Consider the following 24,637-nt stretch of genomic DNA (forward strand, 5'->3'; position numbering starts at 1 on the left):
TGAGAACGAGAGCTCAGTTGTTTGACACGCCACCAAAGTCCATCCAGCACTATGGACGGCACTGCCTACATCTGGCTCTAATTAGTCCACGGTTGTGTTCAGCCGAATGACCTCTGCCGGGAACACTCAGAAAGAGGTTCATAGTTATTGCAACATAGGAACGTATCACTGCTTTCAAGGATTCTTAGGAAGAATTCCGGAATCTTGCCGGCAGGCCTCCGGCTGTTCCGGGTTAACATCTCCTTGTAAATCCCCCGTGGTTTCTTGTGCACCCCTGAAATTTGGCCAGGCTATGCAGTTTGCATTGCTGCACAATTGCGCCTGCCTAGCTCTGCCTCGGTTGCAAACATTCAGGCGTGGCAGCCAGATAGGCAGGTTCCCGTAGGACACTGCCAGCGGACTGGGTATATCTGCTTCCCGTTCTTCTCACCTGAGTGCTACTGATTCCAGCTTTGACGGCTACACTCTACTAAACCGGAGCAATAAGTTGAACCATAACTTATGGCACTTTGTGAAAGTGTTGAGAACTAGAGCTCAGTTGTTTGGCACGCCACCACTGTCCATCCAGCACTATGGACGGCAATGCCTACATCTGGCTCTAATTAGTCCACGGGTGTGTTCAGCCCAATGACCTCTGCCTGGAACACTCAGAAGGAGGTTCTGAGTTATGGCAACATAGGAGCGTTTCACTGCTTTCAAGGCTTCTCAGGAAGAATTCCGGAATCTTGCTGCCGGCAGGCCTCCGGCTGTTCCGGGTGAACATCTCCTTGTAGATCCCCCGTGGTTTCTTGTACACCCCTGAAATTTGGCCAGGTTTTGCAGTTTGCATTGCTGCACAGTTACGCCTGCCTAGCTCTGCCGCGGTTGCAAATATTCAGGCGTGGCAGCCAGATAGACAGGTCCCCGTAGGCCACTGCCAGCGGACTGGGTATATCTGCTTCCCGTTCTTCTCACCTGAGTGCTACTGATTCCAGCTTTGACGGCTACACTCTACTCAACCTGAGCAATAAGTTGCACCTCAACTTATGGCACTTTGTGAAAGTTTTGAGAACTAGAGCTCAGTTGTTTGCACGCCACCACTGTCCATCCAGCTCTATGGAGGGCACTGCCTACATCTGGCTCTAATTAGTCCACGGTTGTGTCCAGCCCAATGACCTCTGCCGGGAACACTCAGAATGAGGTTCTGAGTTATTGCAACATAGGAGCGTTTCACTGCTTTCAAGGTTTGTCTGGAAGAATTCCGGAATCTTGCTGCCCGCATGCCTCCGGCTGTTCCGGGTGAACATCTCCTTGTAAATCCCCCGTGGTTTCTTGTACACCCGTGAAATTTGGCCAGGTTATGCAGTTTGCATTGCTGCACAATTGCGCCTGCCTAGCTCTGCCGCGGTTGCAAACATTCAGGCGTGGCAGCCAGATAGGCTGGTCCCCGTAGGCCACTGCCAGCGGACTGGGTATATCTGCTTCCCGTTCTTCTCACCTGAGTGCTACAGATTCCAGCTTTGACGGCTACACTCTACTCAACCGGAGCAGTAAGTTGCACCTCAACTTATGGCACTGGGAAAGTGTTGAGAATAAGAGATCAGTTGTTTGGCACGCCACCACTGTCCATCCAGCACTATGAACAGCACTGCCTACATCTGGTTCTAATTTGTCCACGGTTGTGTCCAGCCCAATGACCACTGTCGGGAACACTCAGAATGAGGTTCAGAGTTATTGCAACATACGAGCGTTTCACTGCTTTCAAGGCTTTTCAGGAAGAATTCCGGAATCTTGCTGCCGGCATGCCTCCTGCTGTTCCGGGTGAACATCTCCCTGTACATCCCCCTTGATTTTTGTACACCCGTGAAATTTGGCCGGGTTATGAAGTTTGCATTGCTGCACAATTGCGCCTGCCTAGCTCTGACACGGTTGCAAACATGAGGCGTAGCAGCCAGATAGGCTGGTCCCCGTAGCTACACTGCCAGCCGACTGGGTATATCTGCTTCCCGTTCTTCTCACCTGAGTGCTACTGATTCCAGCTTTGACGGCTACACTCTACTCAACCGGAGCAATAAGTTGAACCTCAACTTATGGCACTTTGTGAAAGTGTTGGGAACTAGAGCTCAGTTGTTTGGCACGCCACCAGTGTCCATCCAGCACTATGGACGGCATTGCCTACATCTGGCTCTAATTAGTCCACGGTTGTGTTCAGCCCAATGATCTCTGTCGGGAACACTCAGAATGAGGTTCTGAGTTATTGCAACATAGGAGCGTTTCACTGCTTTCAATGCTTCTCAGGAAGAATTCCGGAATCTTGCCGCGGGCAGGCCTCCCGCTGTTCCGGATGAACATCTCCTTGTAAATCCCCCGTGGTTTCTTGTACACCCGTGAAATTTGGCTAGGTTATGCAGTTTGCATTGCTGCACAATTGCGCCTGCCTAGCTCTGCCGCGGTTGCAAACATTCAGGCGTGGCAGCCAGATAGGCAGGTCCCCGTAGGACACTGCCAGCTGACTGGGTACATCTGCTTCCGGTACTTCTCACCAGAGTGCTACTGGTTCCAGCTTTGACGGCTACACTCTGCTCAATCGGAGCAGTAAGTTGAACCTCAACTTATGGCACTTTGTGAAAGTGTTGAGAACTAGAGCTCAGTTGTTTGGCACGCCACCACTGTCCATCCAGCACTATGGACGGCATTGCCTACATCTGGCTCTAATTAGTCCACGGTTGTGTTCAGCCCAATGACCTCTGCCGGGAACACTCAGAATGAGGTTCTGACTTATTGCAACATAGGAGCGTTTCACTGCTTTCAAGGCTTCTCAGGAAGAATTCCGGAATCTTGCTGCCGGCAGGCCTCCGGCTGTTCCGGGTGAACATCTCCCTGTAAAACCCCCGTGGTTTCTTGTACACCCGTGAAATTTGGCCAGGTTATGCAGTTTGCATTGCTGCACAATTGCGCCTGCCTAGCTCTGACTCGGTTGCAAACATTGAGGTTTGGCAGCGAGATAGGCTGGTCCCCGTAAGACACTGCCAGCGGACTGCGTATATCTGCTTCCTGTTCTTCTCACCTGAGTGCTACTGATTCCAGCTTTGACGGCTACACTCTACTCAACCGGAGCAGTAAGTTGAACCTCAACTTATGGCACTTTGTGAAAGTGTTGAGAAATAGAGCTCAGTTGTTTGGCACGCCACCACAGTCCTTCCAGCACTATGGACGGCACTGCCTACATCTGGCTCTAATTAGTCCACGGTTGTGTTCAGCCGAATGACCTCTGCCGGGAACACTCAGAATGAAGTTCTGAGTTATTGCAACATAGGAACGTATCACTGCTTTCAAGGCTTCTTTGGAAGAATTCCGGAATCTTGCTGCCGGCAGGCCTCCGGCTGTTCCGGGTTAACAATTCCTTGTAAATCCCCTGTGGTTTCTTGTACACCGCTGAAAATTGGCCAGGTTATGCAGTTTGCATTGCTGCACAATTGCGCCTGCCTAGCTCTGCCTCGGTTGCAAACATTCAGGCGTGGCAGCCAGATAGGCAGGTCCCCGACGGACACTGCCAGCGGATTGGGTATATCTGCTTCCCGTTCTTCTCACCTGAGTGCTACTGATTCCAGCTTTGACGGCTACACTCTATTTAACCGGAGCAGTAAGTTGAACCATAACTTATGGCATTTTGTGAAAGTGTTTAGAACTAGAGCTCAGTTGTTTGGCACGCCACCACTGTCCATCCAGCACTATGGACGGCATTGCCTACATCTATCTCTAATTAGTCCACGGGTGTGTTCAGCCAGATGATCTCTGCCTGGAACACTCAGAAGGAGGTTCTGAGCTATGGCAACATAGGAGCGTTTCACTGCTTTCAAGGCTTCTCAAGAAGAATTCCGGAATCTTGCTGCCGGCAGGCCTCCGGCTGTTCCGGGTGAACATCTCCTTGTAGATCCCCCGTGGTTTCTTGTACACCCGTGAAATTTGGCCAGGTTAAGCAGTTTGCATTGCTGCACAATTGCACCTTCCTAGCTCTGCGTGGTTGCAAACATTCAGGTGTGGCAACCAGATAGGCAGGTCCCCGCAGGACACTGCCAGCGGACTGGGTATATCTGCTTCCCGTTCTTCTCACCTGAGTGCTACTGATTGCAGCTTTGACGGCTACACTCTACTCAACCGGAGCAGTAAGTTGAACCTCAACTGATGGCACTTTGTGAAAGGGTTGAGAACTAGAGCTCAGTTGTTTGGCACGCCACCACTGTCCATCCAGCACTATGGACGGCACTGCCTGCATCTGGCGCTAATTAGTCCCCGGTTCTGTTCAGCCGAATGACCTCTGCCAAGAACACTCAGAATGAGGTTCTGAGTTATTGCAACATAGGAGCGTTTCACTGCTTTCAAGGCTTCTTAGGAATAATTCCGGAAACTTGCTGCCGGCAGGCCTCCGGCTGTTCAGCGTGAACATTTCTTGTAAATCCCCCGTGGTTTCTTGTACACCCGTGAAATTTGGCCAGGTTATGCAGTGTTCATTGCTGCACAATTGCGCCTGCCTAGCTCTGCCTCGCTTGCAAACATTCAGGCATGGCAGCCAGATAGGCAGGTCCCCGTAGGACACTACCAGCGGACTGGGTATATCTGCTTCCCGTTCTTCTCACCTGAGTGCTACTGATTCCAGCTTTGACGGCTACACTCTACTCAACCGGAGCAGTAAGTTGAACCATAACTGATGGCACTTTGTGAAAGTGTTGAGAACTAGAGCTCAGTTGTTTGGCACGCCACCACTGTCCATCCAGCACGATGGACGGCATTGCCTACATCTGGCTCTAATTAGTCCACGGGTGTGTTCAGCACAATGACCTCTGCCGGGAACACTCAGAATGAGGTTCTGAGTTATTTTAACATAGGAGCGTTTCACTGCTTTCAAGGCTTCTCAGGAAGAATTCCGGAATCTTGCTGCCGGCAGGCCTCCGGCTGTTCCGGGTGAACATCTCCCTGTAAAACCCCCGTGGTTTCTTGTACACCCGTGAAATTTGGCCAGGTAATGCAGTTTGCATTGCTGCATAGTTACGCCTGCCTAGCTCTGCCGCGGTTGCTAACATTCAGGCGTGGCAGCCAGATAGACAAGTCCCCGTAGGACATTCCCAGCGGACTGGGTATATCTGCTTCCCGTTCTTCTCACCTGAGTGCTACTGATTCCAGCTTTGACGGTTACACTCTACTCAACCTGAGCAATAAGGTGCATCTCAACTTATGGCATTTTGTGAAAGTGTTGAGAATTAGAGCTCAGTTGTTTGCACGCCACCACTCTCCCTCCAGCTCTATGCAGTGCACTGCCTACATCTGGCTCTAATTAGTGCACGGTTGTGTCCAGCCCAATGACCTCTGCCGAGAACACTCAGAATGAGGTTCGGAGTTATTGCAACATAGGAGCGTTTCACTGTTTTCAAGGTTTGTCAGGAAGATTTACGGAATCTTGCTGCCCGCATATCTCCGGCTGTTCCGGGTGAATATCTCCTTGTAAATCCCCCGTGGTTTCTTGTACACCCCTGAAATTTGGCCATGTTATGCAGTTTGCAATGTTGTACAATTGCGCCTGACTAGCTCTGTCCCGGTTGCAAATATTCAGGCTTGGCAGCCAGATAGGCAGGTCCCCGTAGGACACTGCCAGCGGACTGAGTACATCTGCTTCCCGTCCTTCTCACCTGAGTGCTACTGATTTCAGCTTTGACGGCTACACTCTACTCAACCGAAGCAGTAAGTTGCACCTCAACTTATGGCACTGTGAAAGTGTTGAGAACGAGAGCTCAGTTGTTTGGCACGCCACCTCTGTCCATCCAGCACTCTGAACGGCACTGCCTACATCTGGCTCTAACTAGTCCACGGTTGTGTCCAGCCCAATGACCACTGTCTGGAACACTCAGAATGAGGTTGTGAGTTATTGCAACATAGGAGCTTTTCACTGCTTTCAAGGCTTCTCAGGAAGAATTCCGGAATCTTGCTGCCGCAGGCCTCCGGCTGTTCCGGGTGAACATCTCCTTGTAAATCCCCCGTGGTTTCTTGTACATCCGTGAAATTTGGCCAGGTTATGCAGTTTGCATTGCTGCACAATTGCGCCTGCCTAGCTCTGCCGCGCTTGCAAACATTCAGCCGTGGCTGCCAGATAGGCAGGTCCCCGTAAGACACTGCCAGCGGACTGGGTATTTCTGCTTCCCGTTCTTCTCACCTGAGTATTACTGATTCCAGCTTTAACGGCTACACTCTACTCAAGCGGAGCAGTAAGTTGCACCTCAACTTATGGCACTTTGTGAAAGTGTTGAGAACGAGAGCTCAGTTGTTTGACACGCCACCACAGTCCATCCAGCATTATGGACGGCACTGCCTACATCTGGCTCTAATTAGTCCACGGTTGTGTTCAGCCGAATGACCTCTGCCGGGAACACTCAGAAAGAGGTTCATAGTTATTGCAACATAGGAACGTATCACTGCTTTCAAGGATTCTTAGGAAGAATTCCGGAATCTTGCAGGCAGGCCTCCGGCTGTTCCGGGTTAACATCTCCTTGTAAATCCCCCGTGGTTTCTTGTGCACCCCTGAAATTTGGCCAGGTTATGCAGTTTGCATTGCTGCACAATTGCGCCTGCCTAGCTCTGCCTCGGTTGCAAACATTCAGGCGTGGCAGCCAGATAGGCAGGTCCCCGTAGGACACTGCCAGCGGACTGGGTATATCTGCTTCCCGTTCTTCTCACCTGAGTGCTACTGATTCCAGCTTTGACGGCTCCACTCTACTAAACCGGAGCAATAAGTTGAACCATAACTTATGGCACTTTGTGAAAGTGTTGAGAACTAGAGCTCAGTTGTTTGGCACGCCACCACTGTCCATCCAGCACTATGGACGGCAATGCCTACATCTGGCTCTAATTAGTCCACGGGTGTGTTCAGCCCAATGACCTCTGCCTGGAACACTCAGAAGGAGGTTCTGAGTTATGGCAACATAGGAGCGTTTCATTGCTTTCAAGGCTTCTCAGGAAGAATTCCGGAATCTTGCTGCCGGCAGGCCTCCGGCTGTTCCGGGTGAACATCTCCTTGTAGATCCCCCGTGGTTTCTTGTACACCCCTGAAATTTGGCCAGGTTTTGCAGTTTGCATTGCTGCACAGTTACGCCTGCCTAGCTCTGCCGCGGTTGCAAATATTCAGGCGTGGCAGCCAGATAGACAGGTCCCCGTAGGCCACTGCCAGCGGACTGGGTATATCTGCTTCCCGTTCTTCTCACCTGAGTGCTACTGATTCCAGCTTTGACGGCTACACTCTCCTCAACCTGAGCAATAAGTTGCACCTCAACTTATGGCACTTTGTGAAAGTTTTGAGAACTAGAGCTCAGTTGTTTGCACGCCACCACTGTCCATCCAGCTCTATGGAGGGCACTGCCTACATCTGGCTCTAATTAGTCCACGGTTGTGTCCAGCCCAATGACCTCTGCCGGGAACACTCAGAATGAGGTTCTGAGTTATTGCAACATAGGAGCGTTTCACTGCTTTCAAGGTTTGTCAGGAAGAATTCCGGAATCTTGCTGCCCGCATGCCTCCGGCTGTTCCGGGTGAACATCTCCTTGTAAATCCCCCGTGGTTTCTTGTACACCCGTGAAATTTGGCCAGGTTATGCAGTTTGCATTGCTGCACAATTGCGCCTGCCTAGCTCTGCCGCGGTTGCAAACATTCAGGCGTGGCAGCCAGATAGGCTGGTCCCCGTAGGACACTGCCAGCGGACTGGGTATATCTGCTTCCCGTTCTTCTCACCTGAGTGCTACAGATTCCAGCTTTGACGGCTACACTCTACTCAACCGGAGCAGTAAGTTGCACCTCAACTTATGGCACTGTGAAAGTGTTGAGAATAAGAGATCAGTTGTTTGGCACGCCACCACTGTCCATCCAGCACTATGAACAGCACTGCCTACATCTGGTTCTAATTTGTCCACGGTTGTGTCCAGCCCAATGACCACTGTCGGGAACACTCAGAATGAGGTTCAGAGTTATTGCAACATACGAGCGTTTCACTGCTTTCAAGGCTTTTCAGGAAGAATTCCGGAATCTTGCTGCCGGCATGCCTCCTGCTGTTCCGGGTGAACATCTCCCTGTACATCCCCCTTGATTTTTTGTACACCCGTGAAATTTGGCCGGGTTATGCAGTTTGCATTGCTGCACAATTGCGCCTGCCTAGCTCTGACACGGTTGCAAACATGAGGCGTGGCAGCCAGATAGGCTGGTCCACGTAGCTACACTGCCAGCCGACTGGGTATATCTGCTTCCCGTTCTTCTCACCTGAGTGCTACTGATTCCAGCTTTGACGGCTACACTCTACTTAACCGGAGCAGTAAGTTGAACCATAACTTATGGCATTTTGTGAAAGTGTTTAGAACTAGAGCTCAGTTGTTTGGCACGCCACCACTGTCCATCCAGCACTATGGACGGCATTGCCTACATCTATCTCTAATTAGTCCACGGGTGTGTTCAGCCAGATGACCTCTGCCTGGAACACTCAGAAGGAGGTTCTGAGCTATGGCAACATAGGAGCGTTTCACTGCTTTCATGGCTTCTCAAGAAGAATTCCGGAATCTTGCTGCCGGCAGGCCTCCGGCTGTTCCGGGTGAACATCTCCTTGTAGATCCCCCGTGGTTTCTTGTACACCCGTGAAATTTGGCCAGGTTAAGCAGTTTGCATTGCTGCACAATTGCACCTTCCTAGCTCTGCGTGGTTGCAAACATTCAGGTGTGGCAACCAGATAGGCAGGTCCCCGCAGGACACTGCCAGCGGACTGGGTATATCTGCTTCCCGTTCTTCTGACCTGAGTGCTACTGATTTCAGCTTTGACGGCTACACTCTACTCAACCGGAGCAGTAAGTTGAACCTCAACTGATGGCAATTTGTGAAAGTGTTGAGAACTAGAGCTCAGTTGTTTGGCACTCCACCACTGACCATCCAGCACTATGGACGGCATTGCCTACATCTGGCTCTAATTAGTCCACGGTTGTGTTCAGCCGAATAACCTCTGCCGGGAACACTCATAATGAGGTTCTGAGTTATTGCAACAAAAGAACGTTTAACTGCTTTCAAGGTTTGTCAGGAAGAATTCCGGAATCTTGCTGCCGGCAGGCCTCCGTCTGTTCCGGGTGAACATCTCCTTGTACATCCCCCGTGGTTTCTTGTACACCCGTGAAATTTGGCCAGGTTATGCAGTGTTCATTGCTGCACAATTGCGCCTGCCTAGCTCTGCCTCGCTTGCAAACATTCAGGCATGGCAGCCAGATAGGCAGGTCCCCGTAGGACACTGCCAGCGGACTGGGTATATCTGCTTCCCCTTCTTCTCACCTGAGTGCTACTGATTCCAGCTTTGACGGCTACACTCTACTCAACCGGAGCAGTAAGTTGAACCATAACTGATGGCACTTTGTGAAAGTGTTGAGAAGTAGAGCTCAGTTGTTTGGCACGCCACCACTGTCCATCCAGCACGATGGACGGCATTGCCTACATCTGGCTCTAATTAGTCCACGGGTGTGTTCAGCCCAATGACCTCTGCCGGGAACACTCAGAATGAGGTTCTGAGTTATTTTAACATAGGAGCGTTTCACTGCTTTCAAGGCTTCTCAGGAAGAATTCCGGAATCTTGCTGCCGGCAGGCCTCCGGCTGTTCCGGGTGAACATCTCCTTCTAGATCCCCCTTGGTTTCTTGTACACCCGTGAAATTTGGCCAGGTAATGCAGTTTGCATTGCTGCACAGTTACACCTGCCTAGCTCTGCCGCGGTTGCTAACATTCAGGCGTGGCAGCCAGATAGACAAGTCCCCGTAGGACACTCCCAGCGGACTGGGTATATCTGCTTCCCGTTCTTCTCACCTGAGTGCTACTGATTCCAGCTTTGACGGTTACACTCTACTCAACCTGAGCAATAAGGTGCATCTCAACTTATGGCACTTTGTGAAAGTGTTGAGAACTAGAGCTCAGTTGTTTGCACGCCACCACTCTCCCTCCAGCTCTATGGAGTGCACTGCCTACATCTGGCTCTAATTAGTCCACGGTTGTGTCCAGCCCAATGACCTCTGCCGAGAACACTCAGAATGAGGTTCGGAGTTATTGCAACATAGGAGCGTTTCACTGTTTTCAAGGTTTGTCAGGAAGATTTACGGAATCTTGCTGCCCGCATATCTCCGGCTGTTCCGTGTGAACATCTCCTTGTAAATCCCCCGTGGTTTCTTGTACACCCCTGAAATTTGGCCAGGTTATGCAGTTTGCAATGTTGCACAATTGCGCCTGACTAGCTCTGTCGCGGTTGCAAATATTCAGGCTTGGCAGCCAGATAGGCAGGTCCCCGTAGGACACTGCCAGCGGACTGAGTACATCTGCTTCCCGTCCTTCTCACCTGAGTGCTACTGATTTCAGCTTTGACGCCTACACTCTACTCAACCGAAGCAGTAAGTTGCACCTCAACTTATGGCACTGTGAAAGTGTTGAGAACGAGAGCTCAGTTGTTTGGCACGCCACCACTGTCCATCCAGCACTCTGAACGGCACTGCCTACATCTGGCTCTAATTAGTCCACGGTTGTGTCCAGCCCAATGACCACTGTCTGGAACACTCAGAATGAGGTTCTGAGTTATTGCAACATAGGAGCTTTTCACTGCTTTCAAGGCTTCTCAGGAAGAATTCCGGAATCTTGCTGCCGGCAGGCCTCCGGCTGTTCCGGGTGAACATCTCCTTGTAGATCCCCCGTGGTTTCTTGTACACCCCTGAAATTTGGCCAGGTTATGCAGTTTGCATTGCTGCACAGTTACGCCTGCCTAGCTCTGCCGCGGTTGCAAATTTTCAGGCGTGGAAGCCAGATAGACAGGTCCCCGTAGGCCACTGCCAGCGGACTGGGTATATCTGCTTCCCGTTCTTCTCACCTGAGTGCTACTGATTCCAGCTTTGACGGCTACACTCTCCTCAACCTGAGCAATAAGTTGCACCACAACTTATGGCACTTTGTGAAAGTTTTGAGAACTAGAGCTCAGTTGTTTGCACGCCACCACTGTCCATCCAGCTCTATGGAGGGCACTGCCTACATCTGGCTCTAATTAGTCCACGGTTGTGTCCAGCCCAATGACCTCTGCCGGGAACACTCAGAATGAGGTTCTGAGTTATTGCAACATAGGAGCGTTTCACTGCTTTCAAGGTTTGTCAGGAAGAATTCCGGAATCTTGCTGCCCGCATGCCTCCGGCTGTTCCGGGTGAACATCTCCTTGTAAATTCCCCGTGGTTTCTTGTACACCCGTGAAATTTGGCCAGGTTATGCAGTTTGCATTGCTGCACAATTGCGCCTGCCTAGCTCTGCCGCGGTTGCAAACATTCAGGCGTGGCAGCCAGATAGGCTGGTCCCCGTAGGACACTGCCAGCGGACTGGGTATATCTGCTTCCCGTTCTTCTCACCTGAGTGCTACAGATTCCAGCTTTGACGGCTACACTCTACTCAACCGGAGCAGTAAGTTGCACCTCAACTTATGGCACTGGGAAAGTGTTGAGAATAAGAGATCAGTTGTTTGGCACGCCACCACTGTCCATCCAGCACTATGAACAGCACTGCCTACATCTGGTTCTAATTTGTCCACGGTTGTGTCCAGCCCAATGACCACTGTCGGGAACACTCAGAATGAGGTTCAGAGTTATTGCAACATAGGAGCGTTTCACTGCTTTCAAGGCTTTTCAGGAAGAATTCCGGAATCTTGCTACCGGCATGCCTCCTGCTGTTCCGGGTGAACATCTCCCTGTACATCCCCCTTGATTTTTTGTACACCCGTGAAATTTGGCCGGGTTATGCTGTTTGCATTGCTGCACAATTGCGCCTGCCTAGCTCTGACTCGGTTGCAAACATGAGGTGTGGCAGCCAGATAGGCTGGTCCCCGTAGCTACACTGCCAGCCGACTGGGTATATCTGCTTCCCGTTCTTCTCACCTGAGTGCTACTGATTCCATCTTTGACGGCTACACTCTACTCAACCGAAGCAATAAGTTGAACCTCAAATTATGGCACTTTGTGAAAGTGTTGGGAACTAGAGCTCAGTTGTTTGGCACGCCACCACTGTCCATCCAGGACTATGGACGGCATTGCCTACATCTGGCTCTAATTAGTCCACGGTTGTGTTCAGCCCAATGATCTCTGCTGGGAACACTCAGAATGAGGTTCTGAGTTATTGAAACATAGGAGCGTTTCACTGCTTTCAAGGCCTCTCAGGAAGAATTCCGGAATCTTGCTGCCGGCAGGCCTCCGGCTGTTCCGGGTGAACATCTGCTTGTAAATCCCTAGTGGTTTCCTGTACACCCGTGAAATTTGGTCAGGTTATGCAGTTTGCATTGCTGCACAATTGCGCCTGCCTAGCTCTGCCGCGGTTGCAAACATTGAGGCTTGGCAGCCAGATAGGCTGTTCCCCGTAGGACACTGCCTGCGGACTAGGTATATCTGCTTCCTGTTCTTCTCACGTGAGTGCTACTGATTCCAGCTTTGACGGCTACACTCTACTCAACCGGAGCAGTAAGTTGAACCTCAACTTATGGCACTTTGTGAAAGTGTTGAGAACTAGAGCTCAGTTGTTTGGCACGCCACCACTGTCCATCCAGCACTATGGACGGAATTGCCTACATCTGGCTCTAATTAGTCCACGGTTGTGTTCAGCCAAATGACCTCTGCCGGGAACACTCAGAATGAGGTTCTGAGTTATGGCAACATAGGAGCGTTTCACTGCTTTCAAGGCTTCTTGGAAGAATTCCGGTATCCTGTTGCCGGCAGGCCTCCAGCTGTTCCGGGTGAACATCTCCTTGTAAATCCCCCGTAGTTTCTTGTACACCCGTGAAATTAGGCCAGGTTATGCAGTTTGAATTGCTGCACAATTGCGCCTGCCTAGCTCTGACTCGGTTGCAAACATGAGGCGTGGCAGCCAGATAGGCTGGTCCCCGTAGCTACACTGCCAGCCGACTGGGTATATCTGCTTCCCGTTCTTCTCACCTGAGTGCTACTGATTCCAGCTTTGACGGCTACACTCTACTCAACCGGAGCAGTAAGTTGCACCTCAACTTATGGCACTGTGAAAGTGTTGAGAATGGGAGCTCAGTTGTTTGGCACGCCACCACTGTCCATCCAGCACTATGAACGGCACTGCCTTCATCTGGCTCTAATTAGTCCACGGTTGTGTCCAGCCCAATGACCACTGTCGGAAACACTCAGAATGAGGTTCATAGTTATTGCAACATAGGAACGTATTTCTGCTTTCAAGGCTTCTTGGAAGAATTCTGGAATCTTGCTGCCGGCAGGCCTCCGGCTGTTCCGGGTGAATATCTCCTTGTAAATCCCCCGTGGTTTCTTGTACATCCGTGAAATTTGGCCAGGTTAAGCAGTTTGCATTGCTGCACAATTGCACCTGCCTAGCTCTTCGTGGTTGCAAACATTCAGGTGTGGCAACCACATAGGCAGGTCCCCGTAGGACACTGCCAGCGGACTGGGTATATCTGCTTCCCGTTCTTCTCACCTGAGTGCTACTGATTCCAGCTTTGACTGCTACACTCTACTCAACCGGAGTAGTACGTTGAACCTCAACTGATGACACTTTGTGAAAGGGTTGAGAACTAGAGCTCAATTGTTTGGCACGCCACCACTGTCCATCCAGCACTATGGACGGCACTGCCTACATCTGGCTCTAATTAGTCCACGGTTGTGTTCAGCCGAATGACCTCTGCCAAGAACACTCAGAATGAGGTTCTGAGTTATTGCAACATAGGAGCGTTTCACTGCTTTCAAGGTTTGTCAGGAAGAATTCCGGAATCTTGCTGCCGGCAGGCCTCCTGGTGTTCCGGGTGAGCATCTCCTTGTACATCCCCCGTGGTTTCTTGTACCCCCGTGAAATTTGGCCAGGTTATGCAGTGTTCATTGCTGCACAATTGCGCCTGCCTAGCTCTGCCTCGGTTGCAAACATTCAGGCATGGCAGCCAGATAGGCAGGTCCCCGTAGGACACTGCCAGCGGACTGGGTATATCTGCTTCCCGTTCTTCTCACCTGAGTGCTACTGATTCCAGCTTTGACGGCTACACTCTACTCAACCGGAGCAGTAAGTTGAACCATAACTTATGGCACTTTGTGAAAGTGTTGAGAACTAGAGCTCAGTTGTTTGGCACGCCACCACTGTCCATCCAGCACTATGGACGGCATTGCCTACATCTGCTCTAATTAGTCCACGGGTGTATTCAGGCCAATGACCTATGCCGGAAACACTCAGAATGAGGTTCTGAGTTATGGCAACATAGGAGCGTTTCACTTCTTTCAAGGCTTCTCAGGAAGAATTCCGGAATCTTGCTGCCGGCAGGCCTCCGGCTGTTCCGGGTGAACATCTCCTTCTAGATCACCCGTGGTTTCTTGTACACCCGTGAAATTTGGCCAGGTTATGCAGTTTGCATTGCTGCACAGTTACGCCTGCTTAGCTCTGCCGCGGTTGCAAACATTCAGGCGTGGCAGCCAGATAGACAGGTCCAGGTAAGGCACTGTCAGCGGACTGGGTATATCTGCTTCCCGTTCTTCTCACCTGAGTGCTACTGATTCCAGCTTTGACGGTTACACTCTACTCAACCTGAGCAATAAGTTGCATCTCAGCTTATGGCACTTTGTGAAAGTGTTGAGAACTAGAGCTCAGTTGTTTGCAAGCCACCACTCTCCATCCAGCACTATGGAGTGCACTGCCTACATCTGGCTCTAATTAGTCCACGTTGTGTCCAGCCCAATGACCTCTGCCGAGAACACTTAGAATGAGGTTCGGAGTTATTGCAACATAGGAGCGTTTCACTGTTTTCAAGGTTTATCAGGAAGAATTACGGAATCTTGCTGCCCGCATGCCTCCGGCTGTTCCGGGTGAACATCTCCTTGTAAATCCCCCGTAGTTTCTTGTACACCCGTGAAATTTGGTCAGGTTATGCAGTTTGCAATGCTGCACAATTGCGCCTGCCTAGCTCTGCCGCGGTTGCAAAAATTCAGGCTTGGCAGCCAGATAGGCAGGTCCCCGTAGGACACTGCCAGCGGACTGCGTACATCTGCTTCCCTTTCTTCTTACCTGAGTGCTACTGATTCCAGCTTTGACGGCTACACTCTACTCAACCGGAGCAGTAAGTTGCACCTCAACTTATGGCACTGTGAAAGTGTTGAGAACGAGAGCTCAGTTGTTTGGCACTCCACCACTGTCCATCCAGCACTATGAACGGCACTGCCAACATCTGGTTCTAATTAGTCCCCGTTTGTGTCCAGCCCAATGACCCCTGTCTGGAACACTCAGAATGAGGTTCTTTGTTATTGCAACATAGGAGCGTTTCACTGCTTTCAAGGCTTCTTAGGAAGAATTCCGGAATCTTTCTGCCGCCAGGCCTCCGGCTGTTCCAGGTGAACATCTCCTTGTAAATCCCCCGTGGTTTCTTGTACACCCCTGAAATGTGGCCAGGTTATGCAGTTTGCATTGCTGCACAATTGCGCCTGCCTAGCTCTGCCGCGGTGGCAAACATTCAGGCGTTGCTGCCAGATAGGCAGGTCCCTGTAGGACACTGCCAGCGGACTGGGTACATCTGCTTCCGATTCTTTGCAACTGAGTGCTACTGATTCCAGCTTTGACGGCTACACTCTACTCAACCGGAGCAGTAAGTTGAACCTCAACTTGTGGCACTTTGTGAAAGTGTTGAGAACCAGAGCTCAGTTGTTTGGCACATTGTGAAAGTGTTGAGAACGAGGGCGCAGATATACCAAGTCCCCTGGCACTGTCCGACGGGGACCAGCCTATCTGGCTGCCACGCCTCAATGTTAGCAACCGAGTCAGAGCTAGGCAGGTGCAATTGTGCAGCAATGCAAACTGCATAACCTGGCCAAATTTCACTGGTGTATAAGAAACCAAGGGGGATTTACGAGGTGATGTTTACCCGGAACAGCCGGAGGCCAGCCGGCAGCAAGATTCCGGAATTCTTCCTAAGAAGCTTTGAAAGCAGTGAAACGCTCCTATGTTGCAATAACTCAGAACATCATTCTGAGTGTTCCCGGCAGAGGTCATTGGGCTGAACACAACCGTGGACTAATTAGAGCCAGATGCAGGCAGCGCCATCCATAGTGCTGGATGGACAGTGGTGGCGTGACAAACAACTGAGCTCTAGTTCTCAACACTTTCACAAAGTGCCATAAGTTGAGGTTCAACTTACTGCTCCGGTTGAGTAGAGTGCAGCCGTCAAAGCTGGAATCAGTAGCACTCAGGTGAGAAGAAAGGGAAGCAGATATACCCAGTCGGCTGGCAGTGTCCTACGGGGACCTGCCTATCTGGTTGATACACCTGAATGTTTGCAACCGCGGCAGAGCTAGGCAGGTGCAATTGTGCAGCAATGCAAACTGCATAACCTGGCCAAATTTCACGGATGTACAAGAAACCTCGGGGGATTTACAAGATGTTCACCCGGAAGAGCAGGAGGCCTACCGGCAGCAAGACTACGGAATTCTTCCTGAGAAGCCTTGAAAGCAGTGAAACGCTCCTATGTTGCAATAACTCAGAACCTCATTCTGTGTGTTCCCGGCAGAGGTCATTCGGCTGAACACAACCGTGGACTAATTAGAGCCAGATGTAGGCAGTGCCGTCCATAGTGCTGGATGGACTGTGGTGACGTGTCAAACAACTGAGCTCTCGTTCTCAACACTTTCACAAAGTGCCATAAGTTGAGGTGCAACTTATTACTCAGGGTGAGTAGAGTGTAGCCGTCAAAGGTGGAATCAGTAGCACTCAGGTGAGAAGAACGGGAAGCAGAAATACCCAGTCCGCTGGCAGTGTCCTATGGGGACCAGCCTATCTGGCAGCCACCTCTGAATGTTTGCAACACCGGCAGAGCTAGGCAGGCGCAATTTTGCAGCAATGCAAACTGCATAACCTGGCCAAATTTCAGAGGTGTAGAAGAAACCACGGGGGATTTACAAGGAGATGTTCACCCGGAACAGCCGGAGGCCTGCCGGCAGCAAGATTCCGGAATTCTTCCTATGAAGCCTTGAAAGCAATGAAACGAACCTATGTTGCCATAACTCAGAACCTCATTCTGAGTGTTCCCGGCAGAGGTCATTGGGCTGAACACACCCGTGGACTAATTAGAACCAGATGTAGGCAATGCCGTCCATAGTGCTGGATGGACAGTGGTGGCGTGCCAAACAACTGAGCTCTAGTTCTCAACACTTTCACAAAGTGCCATAAGTTGAGGTTCAACTTACTGCTCCGGTTGAGTAGAGTGTAGCCCTCAAAGCTGGAATCAGTAGCACTCAGGTGAGAAGAACGGGAAGCAGAAATACCCAGTCCGCTGGCAGTGTCCTACGGGGACCAGCCTGTCTGGCTGCCACGCCTGAATATTTGCAAACGCGGCAGAGCCAGTCAGGCGCAATTGTGCAGCAACGCAAACAGCATAAAAAGGCCAAATTTCACGGTTGTACAAGAAACCACGGGGGATTTACAAGGAGATGTTCACCCGGAACAGCCGGAGGCCTGCCGGCAGCAAGATTCCTGAATACTTCCAAGAAGCCTTGAAAGCAGTGATACGTTCCTATGTTCCAATAACTATGAACCTCATTCTGAGTGTTCCCGACAGTGGTCATTGGGCTGGACACAACCGTGGACTAATTAGAGCCAGATGTAGGCAGTGCCCTCCATAGAGCTGGATGGACAGTGGTGGCGTGTAAACAACTGAGCTCTAGTTCTCAACACTTTCACAACGTGCCATAAGTTGACATGCAACTTATTGCTCAGGTTGAGTAGAGTGTAGCCGTCAAAGCTGGAATCAGTAGCACTCAGGTGAGAAGAACGGGAAGCAGATATACCCAGTCTGCTGGCAGTGTCCTACGGGAACCTGCCTATCTGGCTGCTACGCCTGAATGTTTGCAACCGAGGCAGAGCTAGGCAGACGCAATTGTGCAGCAATGAAAACTGCATAACCTGGCCAAATTTCACGGGTGTACAAGAAACCACGGGAGATGTACAAGGAGATGTTCACCCGGAGCAGCCGGAGGCCTGCCGGCAGCAAGATTCCGGAATTCTTCCTGAGAAGCATTGAAAGCAGTGAAACACTCCTATGATGCAATAACTCAGAACCTCCTTCTGAGTGTTCCTGGCAGAGGTCATTGGGCTGAACAAAACCGTGGACTAATTAGAGCCAGATGTAGGCAGTGCCGTCCATAGTGCTGGATGGACAGTGGTGGCGTGTCAAACAACTGAGCTCTCGTTCTCAACACTTTCACAAAGTGCCATAAGTTGAGGTTCAACTTACTGCTCCGGTTGAGTAGAGTGTAGCCGTCAAAGCTGGAATCAGTAATACTCAGGTGAGAAGAACGGGAAGCAGAAATACCCAGTCCGCTGGCAGTGTCTTACGTGGACCTGCCTATCTGGCAGCCACGCCTGAATGTTTGCAAGCGCGGCAGAGCAAGGCAGGCGCAATTGTGCAGCAATGCAAACTGCATAACCTGGCCAAATTTCACGGATGTACAAGAAACCACGGGGGATTTACAAGGAGATGTTCACGCGGAACAGCCGGAGGCCTGCGGCAGCAAGACTACGGAATTCTTCCTGAGAAGCCTTGAAAGCAGTGAAACGCTCCTATGTTGCAATAACTCAGAACCTCATTCTGAGTGTTCCCGGGAAAGGTCATTGGGCTGGACACAACCGTGGACTAATTAGAGCCAGATGCAGGCAGTGCCGTCCATAGTGCTGGATGGACAGTGGTGGCGTGCCAAACAACTGAGCTCTAGTTCTCAACACTTTCACAAAGTGCCATAAGTTGAGGTGCAACTTATTGCTCAGGTTGAGTAGAGTGTAGCCCTCAAAGCTGGAATCAGTAGCACTCAGGTGAGAAGAACGGGAAGCAGAAATACCCAGTCCGCTGGCAGTGTCCTACGGGGACCTGCCTATCTGGCTGCCACGCCTGAATGTTTGCAACCGCGGCAGAGCTAGGCAGGCGCAATTGTGCAGCAATGCAAACTACATAACCTGGCCAAATTTCACGGGTGTACAAGAAACCACGGGGGATTTACAAGGAGATGTTCACCCGGAACAACCAGAGGCCTGCCGGCAGCAAGATTCCAGAATTCTTCCAAGAAGCCTTGAAAGCAGTGATACGTTCCTATGTTGCAATAACTATGAACCTCATTCTGAGTGTTCCCGGCAGAGGCCATTCGGCTGAACACAACCGTGGACGAATTAGAGCCAGATGTAGGCAGTGCCGTCCACAGTGCTTGATGGACTGTGGTGGCGTGTCAAACAACTGAGCTCTCGTTCTCAACACTTTCACAAAGTGACATAAGTTGAGGTTCAACTTACTGCTCCGGTTGAGTAGAGTGTAGCCGTCAAAGCTGGAATCAGTAGCACTCAGGTGAGAAGAACGGGAAGCAGATATACCTAGTCCGCTGGCAGTGTCCTACGGGGACCTGCCTATCTGGCAGCCACGCCTGAATGTTTGCAAGCGCGGCAGAGCTAGGCAGGCGCAATTGTGCAGCAATGCAAACTGCATAACCTGGCCAAATTTCATGGATGTACAAGAAACCACGGGGGATTTACAAGGAGATGTTCACCCGGAACAGCCGGAGGCCTGCCGGTAGCAAGACTACGGAATTTTTCCTGAGAAGCCTTGAAAGCAGTGAAACGCTCCTATGTTGCAATAACTCAGAACCTCATTCTGAGTTTTCCCGGCAGAGGTCATTGGGCTGGACACAACCGTGGACTAATTAGAGCCAGATGTAGGCAGTGCCGTCCATAGTGCTGGATGGACAGTGGTGGCGTGCCAAACAACTGAGCTCTAGTTCTCAACACTTTCACAAAGTGCCATAAGTTGAGGTGCAACTTATTGCTCAGGTTGAGTAGAGTGTAGCCGTCAAAGCTGGAATCAGTAGCACTCAGGTGAGAAGAAGGGGAAGCAGAAATACCCAGTCCGCTGGCAGTGTCCTACGGGGACCAGCCTATCTGGCTGCCACGCCTGAATGTTTGCAACCGCGGCAGAGCTAGGCAGGCGCAATTGTGCAGCAATGCAAACTACATAACCTGGCCAAATTTCACGGATGTACAAGAAACCACGGGGGATTTACAAGGAGATGTTCACCCGGAACAGCCAGAGGCCTGCCGGCAGCAAGATTCCAGAATTCTTCCAAGAAGCCTTGAAAGCAGTGATACGTTCCTATGTTGCAATAACTATGAACCTCATTCTGAGTGTTCCCGGCAGAGGTCATTCGGCTGAACAAAACCGTGGACTAATTAGAGCCAGATGTAGGCAGTGCCGTCCATAGTGCTGGATGGACAGTGGTGGCGTGTCAAACAACTGAGCTCTCGTTCTCAACACTTTCACAAAGTGACATAAGTTGAGGTTCAACTTACTGCTCCGGTTGAGCAGAGTGTAGCCGTCAAAGCTGGAATCAGTAGCACTCAGGTGAGAAGAACTGGAAGCAGATATACCCAGTCCGCTGGCAGTGTCCTATGGGGACCAACCTATCTGGCAGCCACCTCTGAATGTTTGCAACCCCGGCAGAGCTAGGCAGGCGCAATTTTGCAGCAATGCAAACTGCATAACCTGGCCAAATTTCAGGGGTGTAGAAGAAACCACGGGGGATTTACAAGGAGATGTTCACCTCGAACAGCCGGAGGCCTGCCGGCAGCAAGATTCAAGAATTCTTCCAAGAAGCCTTGAAAGCAGTGATACGTTCCTATGTTGCAATAACTATGAACCTCATTATGAGTGTTCCCGGTAGAGGTTATTCGGCTGAACACAACCGTAGACTAATTAGAGCCAGATGTAGGCAATGCCGTCAATAGTGCTGGATGGACAGTGGTGGAGTGCCAAACAACTGAGCTCTAGTTCTCAACACTTTCACAAAGTGCCATAAGTTGAGGTTCAACTTACTGCTCCGGTTGAGTAGAGTGTAGCCCTCAAAGCTGGAATCAGTAGCACTCAGGTGAGAAGAACGGGAAGCAGAAATACCCAGTCCGCTGGCAGTGTCCTAAGGGGACCTGCCTATCTGGCTGCACCGCCTGAATGTTTGCAACCGCGGCAGAGCTAGGCAGGCGCAATTGTGCAGCAATGCAAACTGCATAACCTGGCCAAATTTCACGGGTGTACAAGAAACCACAGGGGATCTACAAGGAGATGTTCACCCGGAACAGCCGGAGGCCTGCCGGCAGCAAGATTCCGGAATTCTTCCTAAGTAGCCTTGAAAGCAGTGAAACGTTCCTATATTGCAATAACTCAGAACCTCATGCTGAGTGTTCCCGACAGTGGTCATTAGGCTGGACACAACCGTGGACTAATTAGAGCCAGATGTAGGCAGTGCCGTTCATAGTGCTGGATGGACAGTGGTGGCGAGCCAAATAACTGAGCTCTCGTTCTCAACAATTTCACAAAGTGCCATAAGTTGAGGTTCAACTTACTGCTCCGGTTGAGTAGAGTGTAGCCGTCAAAGCTGGAATCAGTAGCACTCAGGTGAGAAGAACGGGAAGCAGATATACCCAGTCCGCTGGCAGTGTCTTCCGGGAACCAGCCTATCTGGCTGCCAAACCTCAATGTTTGCAACGGAGTCAGAGCTAGGCAGGGGCAATTGTGCAGCAATGCAAACTGCATAACCTGGCCAAATTTCAGGGGTGTACAAGAAACCACGGGGGTTTTACAGGGAGATATTCACCCGGAACAGCCGGAGGCCTGCCGGCAGCAAGATTCCGGAATTCTTCCTAAGAAGCCTTGAAAGCAGTGAAACGCTCCTATGTTGCAATAACTCAGAACCTCATTCTGAGTGTTCCCGGCAGAGGTCATTGGGCTGAACACAACCGTGGACTAATTAGAGCCAGATGCAGGCAGCGCCATCCATAGTGCTGGATGGACAGTGGTGGCGTGACAAACAACTGAGCTCTAGTTCTCAACACTTTCACAAAGAGCCATAAGTTGAGGTTCAACTTACTGCTCCGGTTGAGTAGAGTGCAGCCGTCAAAGCTGGAATCAGTAGCACTCAGGTGAGAAGAACGGGAAGCAGATATACCCAGTCGGCTGGCAGTGTCCTACGGGGACCTGCCTATCTGGTTGATACACCTGAATGTTTGCAACCGCGGCAGAGCTAGGCAGGTGCAATTGTGCAGCAATGCAAACTGCATAACCTGGCCAAATTTCACGGATGTACAAGAAACCTCGGGGGATTTACAAGATGTTCACCCGGAAGAGCAGGAGGCCTACCGGCAGCAAGACTACGGAATTCTTCCTGAGAAGCCTTGAAAGCAGTGAAACGCTCCTATGTTGCAATAACTCAGAACCTCATTCTGAGTTTTCCCGGCAGAGGTCATTCGGCTGAACACAACCGTGGACTAATTAGAGCCAGATGTAGGCAGTGCCGTCCATAGTGCTGGATGGACTGTGGTGACGTGTCAAACAACTGAGCTCTCGTTCTCAACACTTTCACAAAGTGCCATAAGTTGAGGTGCAACTTATTGCTCAGGGTGAGTAGAGTGTAGCCGTCAAAGGTGGAATCAGTAGCACTCAGGTGAGAAGAACGGGAAGCAGAAATACCCAGTCCGCTGGCAGTGTCCTATGGGGACCAGCCTCTCTGGCAGCCACCTCTGAATGTTTGCAACACCGGCAGAGCTAGGCAGGCGCAATTTTGCAGCAATGCAAACTGCATAACCTGGCCAAATTTCAGGGGTGTAGAAGAAACCACGGGGGATTTACAAGGAGATGTTCACCCGGAACAGCCGGAGGCCTGCCGGCAGCAAGATTCCGGAATTCTTCCTATGAAGCCTTGAAAGCAATGAAACGAACCTATGTTGCCATAACTCAGAATCTCATTCTGAGTGTTCCCGGCAGAGGTCATTGGGCTGAACACACCCGTGGACTAATTAGAACCAGATGTAGGCAATGCCGTCCATAGTGCTGGATGGACAGTGGTGGCGTGCCAAACAACTGAGCTCTAGTTCTCAACACTTTCACAAAGTGCCATAAGTTGAGGTTCAACTTACTGCTCCGGTTGAGTAGAGTGTAGCCGTCAACGCTGGAATCAGTAGCACTCAGGTGAGAAGAACGGGAAGCAGATATACCCAGTCCGCTGGCAATGTCCTACGGGGACCTGCCTATCTGGCTGCCACGCCTGAATGTTTGCAACCGCGGGAGAGCTAGGCAGTCGCAATTGTGCAGCAATGAAAACTGCATAACCTGGTGAAATTTCACGGGTGTACAAGAAACCACGGGTGATGTACAAGGAGATGTTCACCCGGAACAGCCGTAGGCCTGCCGGCAGCAAGATTCCGGAATTCTTCCTAAGAAGCCTTGAAAGCAGTGAAACGCTCCTATGTTGCAATAACTCTGGGGGGGGGGTCCGGTCGTGGGGCCTGAACTCTGGGCCTGAGCGCTGTCCCTCAGCTCTTCAGCTCAAGGCTAGCACTCTACCACTTGAGCCACAGCACCACTTCCGGCTTTTTTTCTTTTTGCTTATGTGGTGCTGAGGAATCAAACCCAGGGCCTCAGGCATGCAAGGCAAGCGCTCTACCACTGAGCCAACTTCCCAGCCCTGTTGCAATAACTCTGAACCTCATTATGAGTGTTCCCGGCAGAGGTTATTCGGCTGAACACAACCGTAGACTAATTAGAGCCAGATGTAGGCAATGCCGTCAATAGTGCTGGATGGACAGTGGTGAAGTGCCAAACAACTGAGCTCTAGTTCACAACACTTTCACAAAGTGCCATAAGTTGAGGTTCAACTTACTGCTCCGGTTGAGTAGAGTGTAGCCGTCAAAGCTGGAATCAGTAGCACTCAGGTGAGAAGAACGGGAAGCAGAAATACCCAGTCCGCTGGCAGTGTCCTACGGGGACCAGCCTGTCTGGCTGCCACGCCTGAATATTTGCAAACGCGGCAGAGCCAGTCAGACGCAATTGTGCAGCAATGCAAACAGCATAAAAAGGCCAAATTTCACGGTTGTACAAGAAACCACGGGGGATTTACAAGGAGATGTTCACCCGGAACAGCCGGAGGCCTGCCTGCAGCAAGATTCCTGAATACTTCCAAGAAGCCTTGAAAGCAGTGATACGTTCCTATGTTGCAATAACTATGAACCTCATTCTGAGTGTTCCCGACAGTGGTCATTGGGCTGGACACAACCGTGGACTAATTAGAGCCAGATGTAGGCAGTGCCCTCCATAGAGCTGGATGGACAGTGGTGGCGTGTAAACAACTGAGCTCTAGTTCTCAACACTTTCACAACGTGCCATAAGTTGACGTGCAACTTATTGCTCAGGTTGAGTAGAGTGTAGCCGTCAAAGCTGGAATCAGTAGCACTCAGGTGAGAAGAACGGGAAGCAGATATACCCAGTCTGCTGGCAGTGTCCTACGGGAACCTGCCTATCTGGCTGCTACGCCTGAATGTTTGCAACCGAGGCAGAGCTAGACAGACGCAATTGTGCAGCAATGAAAACTGCATAACCTGGCCAAATTTCACGGGTGTACAAGAAACCACGGGAGATGTACAAGGAGATGTTCACCCGGAGCAGCCGGAGGCCTGCCGGCAGCAAGATTCCGGAATTCTTCCTGAGAAGCATTGAAAGCAGTGAAACACTCCTATGATGCAATAACTCAGAACCTCCTTCTGAGTGTTCCTGGCAGAGGTCA

This window comes from Dipodomys merriami, unplaced genomic scaffold, assembly GCF_024711535.1.
Source record: "Dipodomys merriami isolate MVZ:Mamm:240054 unplaced genomic scaffold, mDipMer1.0.p SCAF_22, whole genome shotgun sequence".
NCBI classification, from domain to species: Eukaryota; Metazoa; Chordata; class Mammalia; order Rodentia; family Heteromyidae; genus Dipodomys; species Dipodomys merriami.